Consider the following 22,187-nt stretch of genomic DNA (forward strand, 5'->3'; position numbering starts at 1 on the left):
GTCTTCTTGTTGGAAAGGCAGGTATGTAGGGAGGCGCCAAATGATATTCCTGACAGATGCAGACAATGCTGGCAAGCCATTGTGTTATTCTCAAACAGGCAGTGACAAGCCCAAGACCGGTGCCATAAATACTAAGTCAGGGGTGCGGGAGGACTTACAAATTCCGCATTTGCCCACACTCGCGTCTTCTGCAGTTTTCGCAAGGAAATTCTGTCACTTCATGGAAGGGAACGAGAGACAGGTAGTGACTACCAGTACGTGATATGATTCCTCCCTGTTTTCTGGCACTGTATCGAGTGGCGACATTCGTCCCATTTTCGATGTCGAAACACGAAACACTGATTTATAGAGCTTTTGTCTCTCGCTGATATTTATCCTTCTGTATATTCTGCATCTTAATTTCCTGGAGTTACAGAAACAGCTAGTTACATGTCCAAAAGTCATCCACTTTCCATTGTTACACCTATACACTGAAGTGCAACAGAAACTGGTTCACCTGCCTAATATCATGAAAGGCCCCCGAGACCACGCTGAAGCGCCGCAACACGACGTGGCATGAACTCGACAAACGTATCAAGTAGTGTAGGAGAGAACTGCCCCCATGAATCCAGCCGAGCTGTCTATCAATCAGTAAGAGTACGAGGGGGCGGAGACCTGTCCTGAAGATCGGGTTGCAAGGCGTCCTAGATATGCTCGAAAATATTCATTCCTGGGGCATTTCGTGGCCAGCGGAAATATATAAACTCGAAAGAACGTTCCTGGAGGCATACTGTAGCAATTTCTGACGTGTAGGGTGTCGCATTGTCCTGTTGGAATTGTCCAAGTCCGTCGGATAGCACAATGCACACGAACGGCTCCAGGTGACGAAACAGGATGCTTACGAACATGTCACTTGTCAGAGTCGTATCTGGACGTATCAGGGGTCCCATTACACTAAATCTGCACACTGTCATACCATTACAGAACCTCCACCACCTTGAACAGTCTTCTGCTGACATGCAGCGTCCATGGATTCATGAGGTTGTCTCCATTCCGGTACACGTCCGCCCACTTGATACAATTTGAAACGAGACTCGTCCGACCAGGCAACATATTTCCAGTCATCAAGAGTACTTTGTCAGTGTTGAAGGGCCCAGGTGAGGAGTAAAGCTTTGTGTTGTCCAGTCATCAAGGCTACACGAGTGGGCCTCCGGCTCCGGAAGTCCATATTGATGATGTTTCGTTGAATGGTTCGCACACTGACGCTTTTTGATGGCCCCAGCATTGAAATATGCAGCATTTTGCGGAAGTGTTGCACTTCTGTCACGTTGAACGATCCTCTTCCACCGTCGTTGGTCCCGTTCTTGCCGGATCTCTTTCCAGCCGCAGCGATGTTGGAGGTTTGATGTTTTACCTAGCCGGCCGCGGCGCCCGAGCGGTTCTAGGCGTTTCAGTGCAACTGCTACGGTCGCAGGGTCAAATCCTGCCTCGGGCATGGATGTGTGTGATGTCCTTAGGTTAGTTAGGTTTAAGTATTTCTAAGTTCTAGGGGATTCATGAGCTCAGATGTTGATATGTCCCATAGTTCTCATAGCCATTTGAACCATTTGATGTTTTGCCAGATTCCTGATATTCACGCTACACTCGTGAAATGGTCGTACGGGAAAAATCCCCGCTTCATCGCTACCTCGGAGATGCTGTATCCCATCGTTCGTGCGCCGACTATAACTCACTTAAGCCTCGATAACCCGGCTGTTCATTTTTGGACCACAACGTACGACAAGCTTAGAGACAGAAGTGATGACACATTCTGCAGGACCTGACCATCATTTTTCAACAAGTTAAACCAATGTGGTGGCCTAGCAATGTGACACTGTATCAAGGACAATCGAAGAAGAAACGACATAGTTTAAGGGAAAATAGATCAAAGGTAAGTTCAGTAATAAATAATAAATATTGCTATCGAAAAAATATGGCTGATTTAAAAGTCAACGTGGGTCCTTAAAGAGACAGAAATCATGCGTGAATTTCAGAATGAGCAATCGGAATACTAAGTTCTCTGTACGCAACACTTAATTAGACAAAAAGTCTTTTGTAATATAGAGACACATTACTGAGAACTGCTCAACTAGATCTTATTATGAGAGGTGGCATGAGCCCCCTCTCATATTTCTATCTTACTCTGAGTAATTCGATTTTCCTATCTAATTGCATGAAGTGAAAAGTCACTATTCCTTCACACGCGGATTTCCCACGCAGCGTCTCTCATCACCCGGGTGGTCCGGTGACAGGTGGATTCTGCTGATCTTGAAAGGGTTAAGCCGACGGGTGTGAGGGAGTCAAGTGGATGCTTTCCAGGCGCCGACATTGTCATAAGAGCGGGGGTGACACGTCCAGAGGGGCCTGACGGAGCAGCTGGGCTAGAGATTCCGTTACTTCGCAGAAACTTAGTGAAAACACTTTCTGGCGGGCTACGAGCGAGGCGTGGGAATGACTTGTGTTCCCAGGCAGTCTTGGCGGGAAAATTCCCGCGTTTTCTGCAAAATCATAACTGTGATTGGCTTGCCCAGGGAATAGCTCCATGACGTAGCAAAATCGGTGCTGAAATTGGCGCCAAGTATGTCCATTGGTGGAATAGTACTGCTTCGGCAATAGAGGGGAATTTTCCGCCGGTTTTAGAGTTGCTGATTGGAGCGCTTAACCACGACCACTATCGTGGGGGCGGGAATGTTCTGTGTTCGGCTTGTACGGGTGCTCTTGAGAGAGTCGGCTCTCGCCTTTTGGTCGGAGTAGGTTACAAGATTGAGCTCTCGCTGCTCTGGACAGCCTGCCTTCCGTTGGCTGTCTAATATGCTTTCATTTAATTGTAACTGTTTGAAGAGGTTACTGAAGTTTCGAGTTCAACGTAACTTTCCGAGTACAGTTGGCAATGGAGCGTTCTGCGTACAAGCAGCCTATGATGTCCGTCTTGAGCAGTTTTGGCTAAAATTGACTGTACCGGAGTTACTGTGTGACTTCTCTTGTTAAAATCACTCACTGTACCGTTAGTGATTGTGTAGCGAGCCTTCTTCGTCTCCCTTAGAGGCGTATTTGTGTTGCTAGGAAGTCTTTAGTCTGGAACAACCAGACCAGGAGAGTTTGTTTCGGGCTATACTCACGACATTATCACCATGACAGGACATCGAAGCAACCAGCCATCGCCTCCAGTATGCCAGATCGTGTACTTGCAGTTAAGAAGACAGTTTGGTAATGTACGTCCGCAGCACCGGAAAATCATGAAACTTTGCTAGGTGATAATCAGAGCTCAGCAGAGCGCGCCTGTTCGTCTTTTCTAACTTTGTTCTGTTCACAATCTAGTTTATGGACAACTTCACCTTCACAGCACTTATTTGAATATCCAATTTGATGTATTGTAAACGTTTCATGTGTTTTGTTTATTATTTTGAGTTTAGTCTTAATAAATCAAATTGTTATTTTGGACAGAACTTCATTCTGTTAATCGGTAGAGCAACCCTTTCATTTCTCACTACATTAAAGAAACTTTCCTTTATCTAATTAATTTCTATCCAATTAAATTGTTGCAGGTGCCAAACTCTTTTCTACTCCACTTGCAGGGTCGATTACAGTCAGTTCGCATTTCTTCTTAATCCATGTGCAATAGCAAAAGTCGGAGTTAGAAAAGGGTGGGGTGGGGGCTTAAAGCATCATTTCCATATGAAGATTCGAGAAGAATTTAGTATTAAATACACTGCTAGCCCTGGCACCTTGCAATTAAAGAAAGATACCGAAGCGATTTAAGGATGAACTGCTATATATATCACCAGTAGATATGCTCAACAAGACGTTCTTTTCGAGAAATACTATTGACAAAATTTAGAGTATCGGTATTTGATAATAACCGTAGAACAGTACTACTGCCACTAATGTACTTTTGTCGCAGGGGTCACGAACATAAGATATGAGAAATCAGGGCTCGTATGTATGCATATAGATAGTCGTTTTTCGTCTTGCGCTATTTGCAAGTGGAACAGGAAGGGCAACGACTAGTACTGGTACAACCCACCCTCCTCCACGCACGGTACGGAGTACGTATGTAGATGTAGATGTGGACGCAGATAATTCGGGAGAGAATGACAACTTTGAAACTACAGCACGACATACCGAAACGATAACATTTAACGCTATAATCAGCTTCCATCTATCCAAAAATGAACAATTCAGTTTCGCTGTGCTGAAAAATAGCGCCGCAAACCTGAACGTGGAAATTTGAGGGTGGGTCGTGAGTCGATATCTCAGTCAGTAAGAGCAGTTATCTATAAATTTAATGGGCAAGATTATAGTTTTCGGGAGCTATCCTGAACCAGTGAATTCAGGGAACATAATGAAGGTTACTACAAACTACACTGAAGCGCCAAAGAAATTGGTTTAGGCATGCGTATTCAAGTATAGAGATATGTAAACAGGCAGAATACGGCGCAGCGGACGGCAACGCTTATATAAGACAACAAGTGTCTAGCGCAGTTGATAGTCGGGTAGTGCTGCTACAATAGTAGGTTATCAAGTTTTAATTGAGTTTGAACGGGATATATTCGGCGCACGAACGATGGGACACAATAACTCCTAGGTAGCGATGAAGTGGAAATTTTTCCGTACGACCATTTCACGAGTGAACCATGAATATCAGCAACCAGGTAAAACATCAAATCTCCGGCCGGAAAAAGATCATGCAAGAACGAGACCAGCGACGACTGAAAAGAACCGTTCAACGTGACAGAAGTGCAACCCTTCTTCAAGTTGCTGCAGATTTCAATACTGGGCCATCAACAAGTGTCAGCGTGCCAACCATCAACGAAACATCATCGATATGGGCTTTCGGAGCAGGAAGCCCAATCGAGTACCCTTGATCACTGCACGGCACAAACCTTTACCCCTTGCCTGGTCCCGTCAGCACCGACATTGGACTGTTGCTGACTGGAAACATGTTGCCTGATCGGAGGGGTCTCGTTACAAATTGTGTTGATCTACATCTACATCCACATGGTTACTCTTCAATTCACACGTAAGTGCCTGACAAAGGGTTTATCGAACCGTTTTCATACTACTTCTCTACCATTCCACTCTCGAATGGCTCGTGGGAAAAAGGAACGCCTAAATCTTTCCGTTTGAGCTCTGATATCTCTTATTTTATTATGATGATCATTTCTCCCTACGTAGGTGGATGTCAACAAAATATTTTCGCACTCGGAAGAGAAAGTTGGTGATTGAAATTTCGTAAATTTATCTCGCTGCAAAGAACACCGCCTTTGTTTCAGTGAATGCCACCCCAACTCGCGTACCATATCAGTGACACTCTCAGCCCTATTGCGCGATAACACGAAACGAGCTGCCCTTCTTTGCAATTTTTCGATGTCCTCCGTCAGTAAGGATCCCACACCGTGCAGCAGTATTCGAGCAGAGGACGGACAAGTGTAACGTAGGCTGCCTCTTTAGTGGGTTTGTCGCACTTCTAAGTGTTCTGCCAACAAGGCGCAGTCTTTGTTTCGACTTCCCCATAGTATTATCTGTGTGATCTTTCCAATTTAAGTTGCTTGTAACTGTAATTCCTTGGTATTTAGTCGAATTTACGGCCCTTAGATTCATGAGAATTATCGTATACCCTAAATTTATCGGATTTCTTTTAGTACACATGTGGATGAACTCGCACTTTTCTTTGTTTAGTGCCAATTGCCACTTTTCACACTATACAGAAATTCTCTCTAGATCATTTTGTTCTGACTTGGCAAGACAGCCAAGCCACTATGATTGGTAGCCGAAAGGCACGCGTTAAGCTCATGCAGGCTGGCGTGAGGTCTGGAACAGGTAAGTGAATTTATAGTAGTAAAGAACGTAAGTAACTACTGGAATACTTAACTTTAATTCATAATTGGTGAACATCGGTCTGACGGTACATGCATCACAAGATAAATAGCAAATGATAATGGCGCCTTGCTAGGTCGTAGCAAATGACGTAGCTGAAGGCTATGCTAACTATCGTCTCGGCATATGAGAGCGTAATTTGTCAGTGAACCATCTCTAGCAAAGTCGGCTGTACAACTGGGACGAGTGCTAGGAAGTGTCTCTAGACCTGCCGTGTGGCGGCGCTCGGTCTGCAATCACTGATAGTGGCGACACGCGGGTCCGACGTATACTAACGGACCGCGGCCGATTTAAAGGCTACCACCTAGCAAGTGTGGTGTCTGGCGGTGACACCACACATTTTGTAATTTGAATTGATCGTCTGATGATTTCACTAGACGGTAAATTACAGCATCTGCAAACAGTCTAAGGGGGCTGCTCAGATTATCACCTAGATCATTTATGTAAATCAGGAACAGCAGAGGGCCTATGACATTACCTTGCGGAACGTCAGATATCACTTCTGTTCTACTCGATGATTTACCGTCTGTCACTACGAACTGCGACCTCTCTGAGAGGAAACCACGAATCCAGTCACCCAACTGAGGCGATACACCATACGCACACAATTTGATTAATAGTCGCTTGTCAGGAACGGTATCAAAAGCCTCCTGGGAATCTTGATACCGTTTGGACGTATATAGATATGGAGACAACCTCATGAATCCATGGACCCTGCATGTCAGCAGGGGACTTTTCAAGCTGGTGGAAGCTCTGTAATGTTCGGGGCGCGTGTAGTTGGAGTGATATGGGACACCTGATACATCTACATATTGTTCTGAAAGGTGACACGTACGTAAGCATCCTGTCCGGTCATCTGAATCTCTTCAAGTTCATTGTACATTCTGACGGACTTGGGCAATTTCAGCATAAAAATGCAACACCCCATCCGTCCAGAATTGCTACGGCGTAGCTCCAGGAACAGTCTTGTGAGTTTAAATATTTCCACTGGCCACCAAACCCCCCAGACATGAACATTATTGAGCATATCTGGGATATCTTGCAACGTGCTGTTCAGAAGAGATCTCCACCCCTCGTACTCTTACGGCTTTAAGGACAGTCCTGCAGGATTCATGGTGTCAGTTCCCTCCAGAACTAATTCAGACATTAGTCGAGTCCATGCCACGTCGTGCTCCGACACTTCTGTTTACTTGCGGGTCCCACAGGATATTGGGCAGGTGTACCTGATTCTTTGGTTCTTCAGTGGGTGAGTGCTACTTTTGTGTGCTCTGTGAGGAGTTAGACAATGACGTTAGGTTTTTGGTATTTATTCATTCACTCTGTTCTACGTATTATATAAAGAAGGGAAATCATCGGGAATGGCTAAAGAGTCAAGACAGAAGTCGGCCAAATCACAGAAATTTAATCAGTACAGTTCACTAACAATGAACTATCACTAGACTGGTTGGTAGCATTTGCGTTTATGACAGCTAAGTGAAACATGGTAAGTTTACACTATTGAGCTGTTGCTTCATCAGTAATATGAAATGATATCTCTTGTTTCTAGCTTAACATTTTCTTCATTTTTTGAATTCAAGTGGACAATGACGGAACGCAGAGTCGTTGTTAACGTTCACTTTAAAGGTTTCAGGAATTGTTGCAACCAATCTACATTTTCTTGACCGGTTTCGAATCGCCTGGTGATTGATCGTCAGGTGATACAATTTAGTTTGGAGCATTGTGGGGGTCGTGCGTCTGTGGCACTTACAGAGACGAAAAAGTTAGCACTATATTTGGGAAGAATATTAAGGTTGAAAGATTAGTTTGATGGTATTACTCACTGTTTTTATTCTTGTGGCAGTCAGTGCTCTGGGAAACATAACGGATGCTTACCAGTATCGTTAAATATCAAGGGAAACAGGAACTTTTCTACCGATGGCGACTCCCACATACTTTACAAAATATAAACAAACCAAAAAAACCAAAGAGGGTGGCTGTTATCTCCATAGAGTTTTGTGGGGCAGAGATTTTATTTGCTCATTTTTCGTTTTGTGTGACATTCGTAATAAAATATATGTATAATTACTTTCTTTATAAAATTATTACTATGTTTTTACATTGCAAAATTTTCTTGTGCTATTTGCAAAATCTACAACAAAGAGTTTAGGACAATATTTCTAGTAGTGAAGTTATGTTTGGCATGTGTCTCATTGCTCAATAAGCAGGATAGTATACATATGGAAAAGGATGGGGAGAGAGGAGGAGGGAAGGAGAGATGGGAGGGGGGAAGAGAGAGAGAGAGATGGGGGAGATTGTGTGTGTGTGTGTGTGTGTGTGTGTGTGTGTGTGTAAAAAAGGTAGAATGGATGGTGTTTAGGTGTGGTATGAGCGAGGTAGGGAATTCTACTGAGATGATTGATGTGAAAAGGTGTCCGACGTGATTATGGCAGCGCGACGTGGATTAAGAGATCCTGAACGCGGAATAGTACTTTTAGCTGGACGCATCAGAGATTCTGTTTCGGAAATCGTTAGGTAATTCATATTCCGCGATCCACAGAGTCAAGAGAGTGCTGATAATACTATATTTGCGGCATTATGTGAACAACGCAGTTGCCGATGGCCTTCAGTTATGGACCAAGATGGTTCAAATGTCTCTGAGCACTATGGGACTTAACTTCTGAGATCATCAGTCCCCTAGAACATAGAACTACTTAAACCTGACTAACCTAAGGACATCACACACATCCATGCCCGAGGCGGGATTCGAACCTGCGACCGTAGCAGTCGTTCGGTTCCAGACTGAAACGCCTAGAACCTCTCGGCCACCGAGGCCGGCGCTAACGGCCAAGAGCAGCGTCGTTTGCGTAGAGTTCTCAGTGCTATCAGACAATCAATTCTCTGTTAAATAAGCATAGAAATGAATGTAGGACGTAGGACGAACGTATCGGTTAGAACAGTGCAGCGAAATTTGATGTTATTGGGATATGGCAATAGATGATTGGTGCGAGTGCTTTTGTGTTCAGCACGACGTCGCCTGAACAGCCTCTCCTGGGTTAGTGACCATATCGGTTGGACGCTAGAGGACTGGAAAAGCGTGATCTGGTTAGATGAGTCCTGATCTCAGTTGGTAAGAAATGATGGTAGGTTTCGAGAGTGGCGCAAATCACACGAAGCCATGGAGCCAAGTTGTCGGCAAGGCTCTGTGCAAGCTGGTGGTGGCTCCATAACAGTGTGGACTGTGCTTACATGGAGACTCACATTCCTGGGCCCTCTGACTAGGCTGACCCGAAAACTGGCTGGAAATAGTGATATTGGGCTATTTGGAGACCAGACGCAGCCATTTACTGGACTTTATGAGAATTCCTTGTGTCTCCGCGTACAATTGTTCGCAATTTGTTTGGGAAACATTCTGGACAGTTCGAGAGAACGATTTCGCCGCCGATATCGCCCGATATGAATCCCACTGAAAATATGTGGTGCACTACAAATGGTCTGTGCGTGCACACAGTCCTCCACTGGCTACACTTTCGTAATTATGGACGGCTATGGAAGCAGCATGGCCCAATATTTCTGCAGGGGACTTCCTAACGACTTTTTGAGTCCATGCCACGTTGAGTTGCTGCACTACGCCGGACGAGAGGTGGTCTGAGACGGTATTAGATGGTATACTATGACTTTTACCCCGTCAGTGTATTTTGAAGCCTTTTTACGACGAGGGATTGAACGAAGGTGCTACAACGCAGAACGTAGTCTGTTGATCTTGGATGGGAGCTGCGGAGGTGCCGTGTGGACGTGACAGCGAACGCCGCCCGCTGGCGGAGACGGGCGGCCAACCGCTACCGCGAGGTCACTGATAGCTCACTGTCGCGGGCGCCCGCGCCGGCGATCCGTCATCGGCGGGCATACCGCGCATAACGAGCTGCTTCATTACGGGATTCCGGCCGACACGTGGGCCGGCCGGCCCACGTGGACCGCGGCCGGGAGAGCCCGGCGGAGGTGAGGGCGGGTCGCTCCAAGATTGATCGGCGCGGACGCGGCCGGCGGTCGGCGCTAATTAAATCCGTGCTAGGCGCTGCGAGCGCCAGATAAATGCAGCGCCTATCGGAGGCGCGCAATTTCGTTAGCGTCCGCGTAACGGCCGCCCACGCCGCCGCCGCTGCGCGACGCGACCCGACGCCCAGGGCCGGCGTCAGATACCGCGCGACCGCCGGCGCGCCGCCGCCGCCGCCCGGACTGGGAGTAACCGATTACCCGGCGCAGATTACCCGCCTAATGGGCTGCGGCGCGCTTCCAAATGTACGGCCGCGGTTAATTAGTGCGTCGGCGGTAATGAATGACGGCCCGGAATGTACCTGGCGTTTCACTTTTGTTTCGAGTCGCGTTTCACCCTCCCGCACGGCAACTCCTCCCATTTAACCTGCGCGTAACGCGTGACCTGCGGGAGAAAAGTGACGACGTGCGGCGGCGCGTCGCAGTATAGGTTGCGGTAATCCGGGTGTATATTCTTCTACCTACGATAAAGAAAGTATGTTGCATTAACGTACACGAAGAAGCGCCAACTATTTCGTTGGAGCATAAGTTCGTAGCCTTATTGTTTTCATGTTGGTATTACGGCTTATTTATGGATTGTCATTTTCATTTGTAGATCACTGTTTCCAATTGAGATTAAATATTGTCGTTTCGTCATTTGGAGACGGTGAGTGGAGCTGTGGACGCTATAAAGTAGAGTACCAAGAGAAAAAATCGGAACCTTTCTTTCATATTCTTCTGTTTGAGGTCAATAGAGGAGTGACAGTAGCTCAAATGGTTCAAATGGCTCTAAGCCCTATGGGGCTTCACACTTGAGGTCATCAGTCCACTAGACTTAGATCTACTTACACCCAATTAGCGTAAGGACATCACACAGCCAGCTGGAGTGGCCGAGCGGTTCTAGGCGCTACACTCTGGAACCGCGAGACCGCTAAGGTCGCAGGTTCGAATCCTGCCTCGGGAATGGATGTGTGTAATGTCCCTAGGTTAGTTAGGTTTAAGTAGTTCTAAGTTCTAGGGGACTGCTGACCACAGCAGTTAAGTCCCATAGTGCTCAGAGCCATTTCAACCATTTGACATCACACACATCCATGCACGAGGCAGGATTCGAATCTGCGACCGTAGCAGCAGGGCGGTTCCGGACTGAAGCGCCTAGAACCGATCGGCCACAGCGGTCGGCAGTAACAGCAGCAAAGGCAGCCAGAAACACTTGCGTCGTGTTTGGGGATAAATAAGACCACCGGACAGAGCACGGCAAGAAAATGGTTTTCTCGTTTTAAGAAGGATCATTTTGATATCAGTGGCTCCCCATGTTTTGGGAGACCTTCGGGATTTCATGAAGATCATTTAAACGCATTAATCCATAGCGATACACGTCAGTGTACTCGAGAATTGGGCAGTGTGATGAATTGTGATCATTCCACCATCGTGCAACATTTGTATGAAACGGTGAAGGTTCAAAAATTGGGCATATGGATACTGAATGCCCCAAGTCAAACACAGAGTGTTTATAAATGAATACCGAGGTTTTAACGCTTTATAATAGTTATTATATTAAATATGCTAAATGAAAGAGCAACTCAAACAGTTTTACCAAGTACCTTATAAATGTTCAATGTGAGCACCATTTGTCACACGGCACACATCAAGTCTATAGCCGAGTTCTTCCCAAACGTTGATAAGTGTGTCTTCAGTGATTGTAGCAACAGCTGCTTCAATCCGGTTTCTTAATTCAGGGAGGTCTCCTGGTAGCGGAGGCACGTACACACGATCCATGATGAAGCCCCAAAGGAAAAAATTGCATGGCGTTACGTCGGGTGAACGTGGAGGTGTGTCATTGGGCCCCTTGCAGTCTATCCAGCGCTTGGGTTCAGAGAAGTTCAACCAATCGCGTACTTCGCTATGCCAGTGAGGTGGCGGGACATCTTGTTGCATAATGAAGTTCTCTGGCTAATCTTCTTGCAACTGAGGGAAGAGCCATTGCGCTAGTGGATCAGCGTAGGAAGTGCCAGTTACAGTAGGTTCACCAAAAAAGAAAAGCCCATAAACTTTCCGCTGGGATACGGCACAAAAAACAGTCACTTTAGGGGAATCTCGTTGCATTTGTACCACCTTGTGAGGATTTTCTGAGCCCCAGATGCGCACATTGTGAGTTTTAACATGTCCACTACGAGGTGCATTCAAGTTCTAAGGCCTCCGACTTTTTTTCTAATTAACTACTCACCAGAAATCGATGAAACTGGCGTTACTTCTCGACGTAATCGCCTTGCAGACGTACACATTTTTCACAACGCTGACACCATGATTCCATGGCAGCGGCGAAGGCTTCTTTAGGAGTCTGTTTTGACCACCGGAAAATCGCTGAGGCAATAGCAGCACGGCTGGTGAATGTGCGGCCATGGAGAGTGTCTTTCATTGCTGGAAAAAGCCAAAAGTCACTCGGAGCCAGGTCAGGTGAGTAGGGAGCATGAGGAATCACTTCAAAGTTGTTATCACGAAGAAACTGTTGCGTAACGTTAGGTCGATGTGCTGGTGCGTTGTCTTGGCGAAACAGCACACGCGCAGCCTTTCCCGAACGTTTTTGTTGCAGTCCAGGAAGGAATTTGTTCTTCAAAACATTTTCGTAGGATGCACCTGTTACTGTAGTGCCCATTGGAATGCAATGGGTAAGGATTACGCCCTCGCTGTCCCAGAACATGGACACCATCATTTTTTCAGCACTGGCGGTTACCCAAAATTTTTTTGGTGGCGGTGAATCTGTGTGCTTCCATTGAGCTGACTGGCGCTTTGTTTCTGGATTGAAAAATGGCATCCACGTCTCATCCATTGTCACAACCGACGAAAAGAAAGTCAAATTCATGCTGTCGTTGCGCGTCAACATTGCTCGGCAACATGCCACACAGGCAGCCATGTGGTCGTCTGTCAGCATTCGTGGCACCCATCTGGATGACACTTTTCGCATTTTTAGGTCGTCATGCAGGATTGTGTGCACAGAACCCACAGAAATGCCAACTCTGGAGGCGATCTGTTCAACAGTCATTCGGCGATCCCCCAAAACAATTCTCTCCACTTTCTCGATCATGTCGTCAGACCGGCTTGTGCGAGCCCAAGGTTGTTTCGGTTTGTTGTCACACTATGTTCTGCCTTCATTAAACTGTCGCACCCACGAACGCACTTTCGACACATCCATAACTCCATCACCACATGTCTCCTTCAACTGTCGATGAATTTCAATTGGCTTCACACCACGCAAATTCAAAAAACGAATGATTGCACGCTGTTCAAGTAAGGAAAACGTCGCCATTTTAAGTTTTTAAAACAGTTCTCATTCTCGCCGCTGGCGGTAAAATTCCATCTGCCGTACGGTGCTGTCATCTCTGGGACGTATTGACAATGAACGCGGCCTCATTTTAAAACAATGCGCATGTTTCTATCTCTTTCCAATCTGGAGAAAAAAAATCGGAGGCCTTAGAAATTGAATGCACCTCATAAGGTGAAAGATCGATTCATCACTGAAGACAACATGATCCAGAAAATCTTTATCGCCATGAAACAACATTTCGTTTGTGAAATTGGCACGTAATCCATGGTCTGCCAGCTTTAGAGCCTGTAATAACTGTAAACAGTAAGGACGTAGTTGTACGATGTTTCCTAAAACTTACCAAACAGTAGACACAGAAACTCGTAATTCACGACTCGCGTTCCGGACTGATTTCTTTGGGCGATGAGTGAACGACCCTCTCACTCGCTCAACAGTCTCTTCACAAACTCTTGGTCGTCCTGTGCTCTTCTCTTTACGAAGGCAGCCGGTATCTTCAAATTGATGATACCATATACGAATGTTATTATCACTTGGAGGATCACAACCGAACCTCAGCCGGAGCGTACGTTGCACAGTAACTACAGATTCGCTATTTGCAAACTGCAAAACACAAAACGCTTTGTGTTCACTAGTCGCCATCTTCTCTACTACCGCTGTCTAGCGGATTGCGGCGGCAACATTGTGCGCTGCGCATTTGCACTGGTGCAAAACACAACTGTCTGAGTTCCTCTTTCATTTGACATATCATTTAGAACTATAAGTTTAAGGTAATAAATATTATAAAGCGTTAAAACCCCGATATTCATTTATAAACACCTTGTATGTCATATGTCCATCTCTACTTGCTCGTCATCAATTGGCTCGCGAACAACACCGGCAATTCCTGTCCTGTATAGTTACTGGTGACGAGATGTTGTGTCTTCATGGCAACACAATGAAAAGAAAGGAATGGTTGAACCTAAACAAAGCAGCAAGTCCCTGTACAAAGACCTGTAGGCATCCACAAGAAATAGTGTTATGCATCTGGAGGATCAGCGACTGTCTGGTGTAGTAAAAATTCCTTTCCCGAGGTGTAACAACTGAGACATCTTGCAGACGCAGTCCAAGAACAGCGACCAGGATGACTCCGTGAAGTGATGATACTCCACGGTAACACCCGCATGTATCGCGATAGTCTGATGAAAAACACTGTACAGGAGTAGGGTTCAGAAGTCATTTCGCAGCCACCGTATTCACCTGATCTTGTGCCCTCAGATTTTCACCCCTCCCACTCTATAAAGAACAATCTTCTAAGAACTTCCTTTACGGGTGAAAATGCCCCCCAAACATGGCCCAACGAGTTATTTGCCTCAAAACCATGCGATTTCTACAGTCTAAGAATCGAAAAGTTTCCGCAGCGTTAGCAGAATGCTGCAAATAGTGAAGGTGAATATATCATTTATAACTGATATCTTTGTTGTGTGTATCTGTTGCTTTTATTAAACTTATAAAAAAAACACTACGGACTTACGCACCAACCTAATAAACCTGGAGACTTTCAGGCACTGAAAAGTGGCGAGCCATCTGGTATGTTCCTTTTCATTATTATTATTAGTAGTAGTAGTAGTAAATCATTGCATTGTCCGACATAACGAAAAGCGAGGCTTCTGGCAACTGCACAGCCAGGAAGCCTCAGGTGTTGTCTCCATGAAAGTCGGCTCTCCTGGGGAGCTTCAGGGGTCGGAATTCTTGTGCTTTCGAGCCGCCCCCGCCCTGCGGCTAAACAGAGGACAGGGAAGAAACTTTATCAGTGGGAAGCCGTGCTTTTCCCTGTTCCAAATTCTGTCTTCAGCAGTTAACACTTTTACACTTTTGTAAGCAAACTTGGCTTGCAGAAAAATAAGAGCCTAGCCTCGGGTGCAGTTTTTCTGCTGCAAGAGGACCTCTGATGTGAGGCTAGTTACTGAGCAAAAATACGTATGATGCGTAAAGTTGTTTGTGACTTCACAAAGACAAAGTATAAGCAGTAGCTTTTCGAGAAAGAAGGGCAAATCGGAACGTTATTAGCACTTTGACGTGACGTGCTTCCTTGTTGGGATTTTTGTGCAAGAAGAAATCACGCCATTTGCCGGCTGAATATTCTTATTCACCAATTGGTGGGCACAATCTCTTCGGCAGGAAAAAACAGACTGTACGTTTTAGCAGCAATATAGAGAGCGAGTCGTTAGACGGATATGCAGACCAGTTGAAGGGCAGTAAGATGTGGTGCTGGTGCACATCCTAGCAGGTAGTTGGGGCCGACAGTTCGTGTTAGTAGGAAGCATGACCTTCGCTCTGTATCACAGGGACCCAGGCAGATGAGAAAAATCATAAGTTTGTTATCTGCTGAAGTAACTTCAGAAGGTGGGAAAGTGCCAGCCTTCTACTGGCGAAGTTCCTTCCCTGGCCTCTGCTTGGCTGCAGGTCTGGAGGCAGCTCATAAACGCTCAACAGCGCTGACCCCTGGAGCAGAAGCAACACCTCAGAGTGCCTGCCGGTGCGGTTGCCAGAAACCGCATTTTTCGATACGTCGGACATTGCTGTGCCGATCCCAGATTCAGTGTCCTGTCCCGTTCCCATGCACTTCCAAAAGTAATAAAAAAGGATACCCACTCCATGTCAAATGACGTTAAGATTTGAAGTAAGTTATACGTCTGTAAGTACAGTCATTGCATTCCAGTTCGCTTTTATAAACTTTATTTTCATGTTGTACTACGCAGGAAGTTATTCTCATACTGAATAAAAAGGGACGTGCCATGTGGCTTGAACTCTACAAGACTTTGTTACAAAATTGAGCGTTTAGAATTAAGAAACTCATGACTGCTGAATACTTACTACCAAGTAATGAGATTTTAACATTTTGTCGGCTTACACTTTTTTTTTTGGTCATCAGTCTACTGACTGGTTTGATGCGGCCCGCCACGAATTCCTTTCCTGTGCTAACCTCTTCATCTCAGAGTAGCACTTGCAGCCTACGTCCTCAATTATTTGCTTGACGTATTCCAATCTCTGTCTTCCTCTACAGTTTTTGCCCTCTACAGCTCCCTCTAGTACCATGGAAGTCATTCCCTCATGTCTTAGCAGATGTCCTATCATCCTGTCCCTTCTCCTTATCAGTGTTTTCCACATATTCCTCTCCTCTCCGATTCTGCGTAGAACCTCTTCATTCCTTACCTTATCAGTCCACCTAATTTTCAACATTCGTCTATAGCACCACATCTCAAATGCTTCGATTCTCTTCTGTTCCGGTTTTCCCACAGTCCATGTTTCGCTACCATACAATGCTGTACTCAAGACGTACATCCTCAGAAATTTCTTCCTCAAATTAAGGCCGGTATTTGATATTAGTAGACTTCTCTTGGCCAGAAATGCCTTTTTTGCCATAGCGAGTCTGCTTTAGATGTCCTCCTTGCTCCGTCCGTCATTGGGTATTGTACTGCCTAGGTAGCAGAATTCCTTACCTTCATTGACTTCGTGACCATCAATCCTGATGTTAAGTTTCTCGCTGTTCTCATTTCTACTACATCTCATTACCTTCGTCTTTCTCCGATTTACTCTCAAACCATACTGTGTACTCATTAGACTGTTCATTCCGTTCAGCAGATCATTTAATTCTTCTTCACTTTCACTCAGGATACCAATGTCATCAGCGAATCGTATCATTGATATCCTTTCACGTTGTATTTTAATTCCACTCCTGAACCTTTTTTTTTTATTTCCATCATTGCTTCCTCGACGTACAGATTGAAGAGTAGGGGCGAAAGGCTACAGCCTTGTCTTACACCCTTCTTAATACGAGCACTTCGTTCTTGATCGTCCACTCTTATTATTCCCTCTTGGTTGTTGTACATATTGTATATGACCCGTCTCTCCCTATAGCTTACCCCTACTTTTTTTAGAATCTCGAACACATTACCCGATCAAAAACATCCGAAAATCACTACGTAAAGCGAAATAGATTAGTAGATGTCAGGAGAAGTGGGACTGACAGTGTAAAAGCGGGTGGGGAGTAGTGTGTCGTCAGTGCAGAAGCAGTGTCGGTAGAATGAGTCACTCGGTAGAGCTCAGTGACTTCGAGCGTGGACTAATCGCGTGACTAACAAATCTATCGGGGGCATATCCACCCTCCTACAATTCCCCATTTCCACTCTTTGTGATGTGATTGTGAAGTATAAATGTGAAGAAACAATTATAACCAAACCAAGACCTGCCAGCCCGGCTAGCCGCGCTGTCTAACGCACTGCAAACCGAGCGGAAAGGCGTGTCTGTCCCCGGCACGAATCCGCCCGGCGGATTAGTGTCGAGGTCCGGTGTGCCGGGCAGCCTGTGGATGGTTTTTAAGGCAGTTTTCCATCTGCCTCGGTGAATGCGGGCTGGTTCCCCCTATTCCGCCTCAGTTACACTATGTCGGCGATTGCTGCGCAAACACTGTCTCCACGTACGCGTACACCATAATTGCTGCTTCACTCGTCTGGAATGAGACGTTCCCCCGTGGGAAGGGGGGGGGGGGGGAGGAGTGTCCACTGTGGGCCGAACCGCACAATAACCCTAGGTTCGGTGTGGGGCGTTGGTGGGGGAGTGGACTGCTCTAGCCTGTTGTGCGGTTGTGTACTACTGAGGGCTACGGCGCGATGAAGCCCCTCCGTCGTTTCTAGGTCCCCAGTTCAATACACAATACACAACCCAAGACAAGGTAAACCCCATGTAGTTATGGACAGGGACCGTTGAGCATTGTGGACGGTTGCCATACAAATTCTCACGAAACCGAGAGCTCCGAAGTGCTATTGGCATCTTAGCTAGCACAATGACTGTGCGTAGGAAGTTAGAAAGAATGGGGTAAAGTGACTGAGCTGTTCCTCATTAGCCACGCAATTCTGCAGTCAGTGCTAAGCTTGAAATGGTGTAAAGAGCAACGCCACTGGACGGTGGATGACTCGAGACGAATTATTTGGTGTGGTGAACCACGCTATACGCTGTGGAAATCCGGTGGAAGCGCTTCGTTTGGGTAACTGCCTGGGGAGCATTACCTGCCATCTATCATGTGTAAGGAGGTGACGTCATAGTATGGAGGTGTTTTTCGTGGTTAGCGTGTGGTTCCTTTCTTACACGCAAGAAAGTGCTGAATGCTGAATGACATAAGCACATTTTACAGTATTGTGTAATAAGGACAATAAGGGAACAGTTCTGAGACGAAAAACGTTCGTATCAACATGACAGCGTAGCCTTTTATAAAGCATCATCTATGAGGAAGTGGTTTGTGGACAGTAATATTCCTGACATGACTGGCCGGCCTAGAGCCCCGACATCACCTCTGGAATAAGATAGAACGTCGACTTCTATCCAGACCCGAGCCTCCAACATCACTGCCTTCGCTGGTTATCGCTCTTGAGAAAGAGACATTCACACACTCCACCGAAAGTGTTCCCAGCGGAGTTCAAGCCGCAGTATAGGCGAAGGCTGGACACACCCTATGTCGATGTCCACTAATAGCTGTAACAATAGTAGTGTAAATTGTTCCATGAAATTTCGGGCGAACTGCAATATCTCAGTAATTTGCTGCCATAATATTCCGATGCAGAGTGGTCTGGATATATTCAGGAACAAAAAATTATGGCCATTGTCTCAAATTTTTAGAACTCCTTTATTAATTAATCAGGGGAAATGCGACTCTCTGACGCCCTTATCATTGCATGGAATTCTGTTATAGAAAAACTTCTTTTTATGCATAAGCGGAGTCGTTCCACGATTTTAACGAGTGAATAGCTAGCAATCTAGCATCGATGCGGGGAGATTTCAGCACGGAGGGCTGCGCACAGTCTTGCAGCAAAAGCGCAACTTCAAAATGTTCGAATGTGTGGGAAATCTTATGGGACTTAACTGCTAAGGTCTTCAATCCCTAAGCTTACACACTACTTGTAAGTAGGCTGTTTATGTTTTCTTATTGGCAACGTTACGTAGCGCTCTGCATGAAAATCACTGGCTGTGCTGTGTGCAGTCTGTGGCTAGTTTGCATTGTTGTCTGCCATTGTAGTGTTGGGCAGCTGGACGTGAACAGCGCGTAGCGTTGCGCAGTTGGAGGTGAGCCGCCAGCAGTGGTGGATGTGGGGAGAGAGATGGCGGAGTTCTGAAATTTGTAAGACTGGATGTCATGAACTGCTATGTATATTATGATTTTTCAACACTATTAAGGTAAATACATTGTTTGTTCTCTATCAAAATCTTTCATTTGCTAACTATGCCTATCAGTAGTTAGTGCCTTGAGTAGTTTGAATCTTTTATTTAGCTGGCAGTAGTGGCGCTCGCTGTATTGCAGTAGTTCGATTAACGAAGAGTTTCGGTGAGGTAAGTGATTTGTGAAAGGTATAGGTTAATATTAGTCAGGGCCATTATTTTGTAGGGATTTTTGAAAGTTAGATTGCGTTGCGCTAAAAATACTGTGTGTCAGTTTAAGCACAGTCATGTATAATTTTTGTAAGGGGACGTTTCATACTTAACCTAAAATTATCCTAAGAACAAACACACACACCCATGCCCGAGGGAGGACTCGAACCTCCGCCGGGACCAAAAGCGCAACTGCTCAAGCAGCGCATGCCCAGTAACAGCTGTGAATACTACGCATGTTGCGTCGGTGTCTTAAAATGTGAAGGTCAAAGTATATCCGCCAATATACGCCTGAAGATTGTCAGAAGACTTGGGCGGAAATACTGTGGCAGCATTTCTTCCGAAATTCATCGTTTCGAAGTGATTTTTTATTACGCTAAATTATGTTTCGTACAAAAGAGTGGTTGTAAAAGAATATTAAAAATTTCATAATGTTACATTACTAGGCATATGTTCAAATATACGGTTGGCCATTAAAACTGGAACATCAAGAAAGCAGAACGCAGCAAACATCAATCTGGTTTGAGGTACACTACATGGTTGGGTATGCAATTGATTAGCTTTGCAATGCAAGATTAAGCAGCTGACTTTTCATTCCGATATTTCACTTGGTCTTTGTTACTTTGTGAGAAGATCGTGTTCAGCCTTGTGTAAGAACGAGAAAGGCCGACCAGCATCCGACGGATTTCGACAGCGGCAGGATAGATAGGAAGAGCAGGATCTTTTCATCCGGATGTAGGATCTCAGTAGTATCACGCTGCTATTGGCCGAGTAGAGAACTTCAGCTCAAGATCCGCGCGGGCCAGTGTCTACACAATACCGCAGAGTACCTCTAAATCTTCCTCTATTCCTCCATTTCAATTGCACGCCTCTTGAACGAACCACTCAGTAAGCTGCGTCTGATCACATGCCACTCCATGTTCATGATGCTAGATAAGATTAAAGACTGAACTGTTGGCATAGCTGCGTCTGCTAAAATCGTTTTGAAAACTTAGATCCAAAACTTTCCGTAAAATTGAAACATGTCTTTCATGTTGATTTTATCAAGACTCGTACGGGTCCCGCTGCATATCGTATAGTACTATATTTTCAGTTTCAAACAAAACCTGTGCTTTTCAGAAATGTGATACACTGCGTAGTATTTTATCGACAACAGTAAACTTAACCTGTGATTTTTCAGATACGTTTGTTCATAATAACCTTGTTCAAAACCGACAGTTGCTTACTTCCATTTTATATATTCGTCAAAAAATAATGTTTTTGAGGCTTTTCGTTCGGTTGCAAAACGTATAATTTCGAAACTTTTCGTTAAGTTAAAAGTATTGTGCAAAACCTATTATGTAGTAAAACAACGTATGTGATTTACAGTTGCTGTAAGCCGTGTCACATTAGTTCTCTGTTTTAAAAGGAGTGTATAGTCTCTCCATTTATAGTAAATTAACGCTGTTGTAGAATTTAGAATTTGTTAGCGACCATAAACTGAGAACCGTTTCAGAGAAACGACAAAAGTAGTACCAAGTTTCTGACATCTTAATAGATATATCGCTTTGTTGGTTAATCGCTTTAGTTCTGAAAGGCTACTTGTAATACTTTTAGCGTATCAGAATCACAAATTAAAAGGGAATCATTAAGCATAGTATGAAGTTATTTGAATACTATTGTGTTAAGTACTGCACTAGTCACAATGCAGCCCCACTGTGTTTGGTGTTCTCAAGTAACGGATGAAATGGTTGCTATTCGTAAGCTGCTGTCAAATGATTGGAAACTCCTGCAAATGGATGTGGTGGGAGAGTTACCGAGAGTTGTTTAGCAGGGATACGAAAAGGTACATCAAGTATTATCCTCTCCTTTGAATACCGCCTCTCCTACGGGGAATAAAAGCCCCTTCAGTACTCATCCACTTCACTGTCAGTGATGTTTCAGTGGTGGAGCTAGGCGTCCTGTACAAGGGGATAGAGACCAGGGAAAAATCAGGATGTTATACCCATCCTGTTGGCCAAAAAGTTCGAGGTTCTGTCTTCCATTCAAAACCGAAACTGAAATGGTGAGACTCTTTTCACATTTTCGGAAACCAACTATTACTTAAATCAAATGGAGGACAATGTGAATGGGCAGGGATCTATTAGTCGTCGATAGTACAAATGTATGGGAAATGGCAGCAAGACGTGGGGAGGAACACCAGGTGCGCACAGTTTGTATGCTCAGTGCACGACCCAGCATGATGAAGAGACTCTTCCAGCAGTCATTGAGGGAGCAGGGCGCAACCAACTGCCGATTGTGGTACACTCGAGAAAAAACAGCGCCAGTCATCGGAGCACCAAAGTCAAATTGAGTCGTTCCAGCGACTAGCAGGGAAGGCTGAGAATACCGGCCTTGCTCAAGGTGTTTTTGTGAAGCTCACGATCTGCAGAACTGTCCCCACAACAGATCGTGTGCCGTGGTACTGAGTTAAGTGGAAGGCTTGAACAAGAGGCTGCAAAGATTCTCTGACAAGTCTGGTCGTAACTTCCTAAACTTGCGCCATAGGTATGAGAACTGTAGGGTCCCCTAAACTAGGTCAAGA

Source organism: Schistocerca cancellata, chromosome 9, assembly GCF_023864275.1.
Source record: "Schistocerca cancellata isolate TAMUIC-IGC-003103 chromosome 9, iqSchCanc2.1, whole genome shotgun sequence".
NCBI classification, from domain to species: domain Eukaryota; kingdom Metazoa; phylum Arthropoda; class Insecta; order Orthoptera; family Acrididae; genus Schistocerca; species Schistocerca cancellata.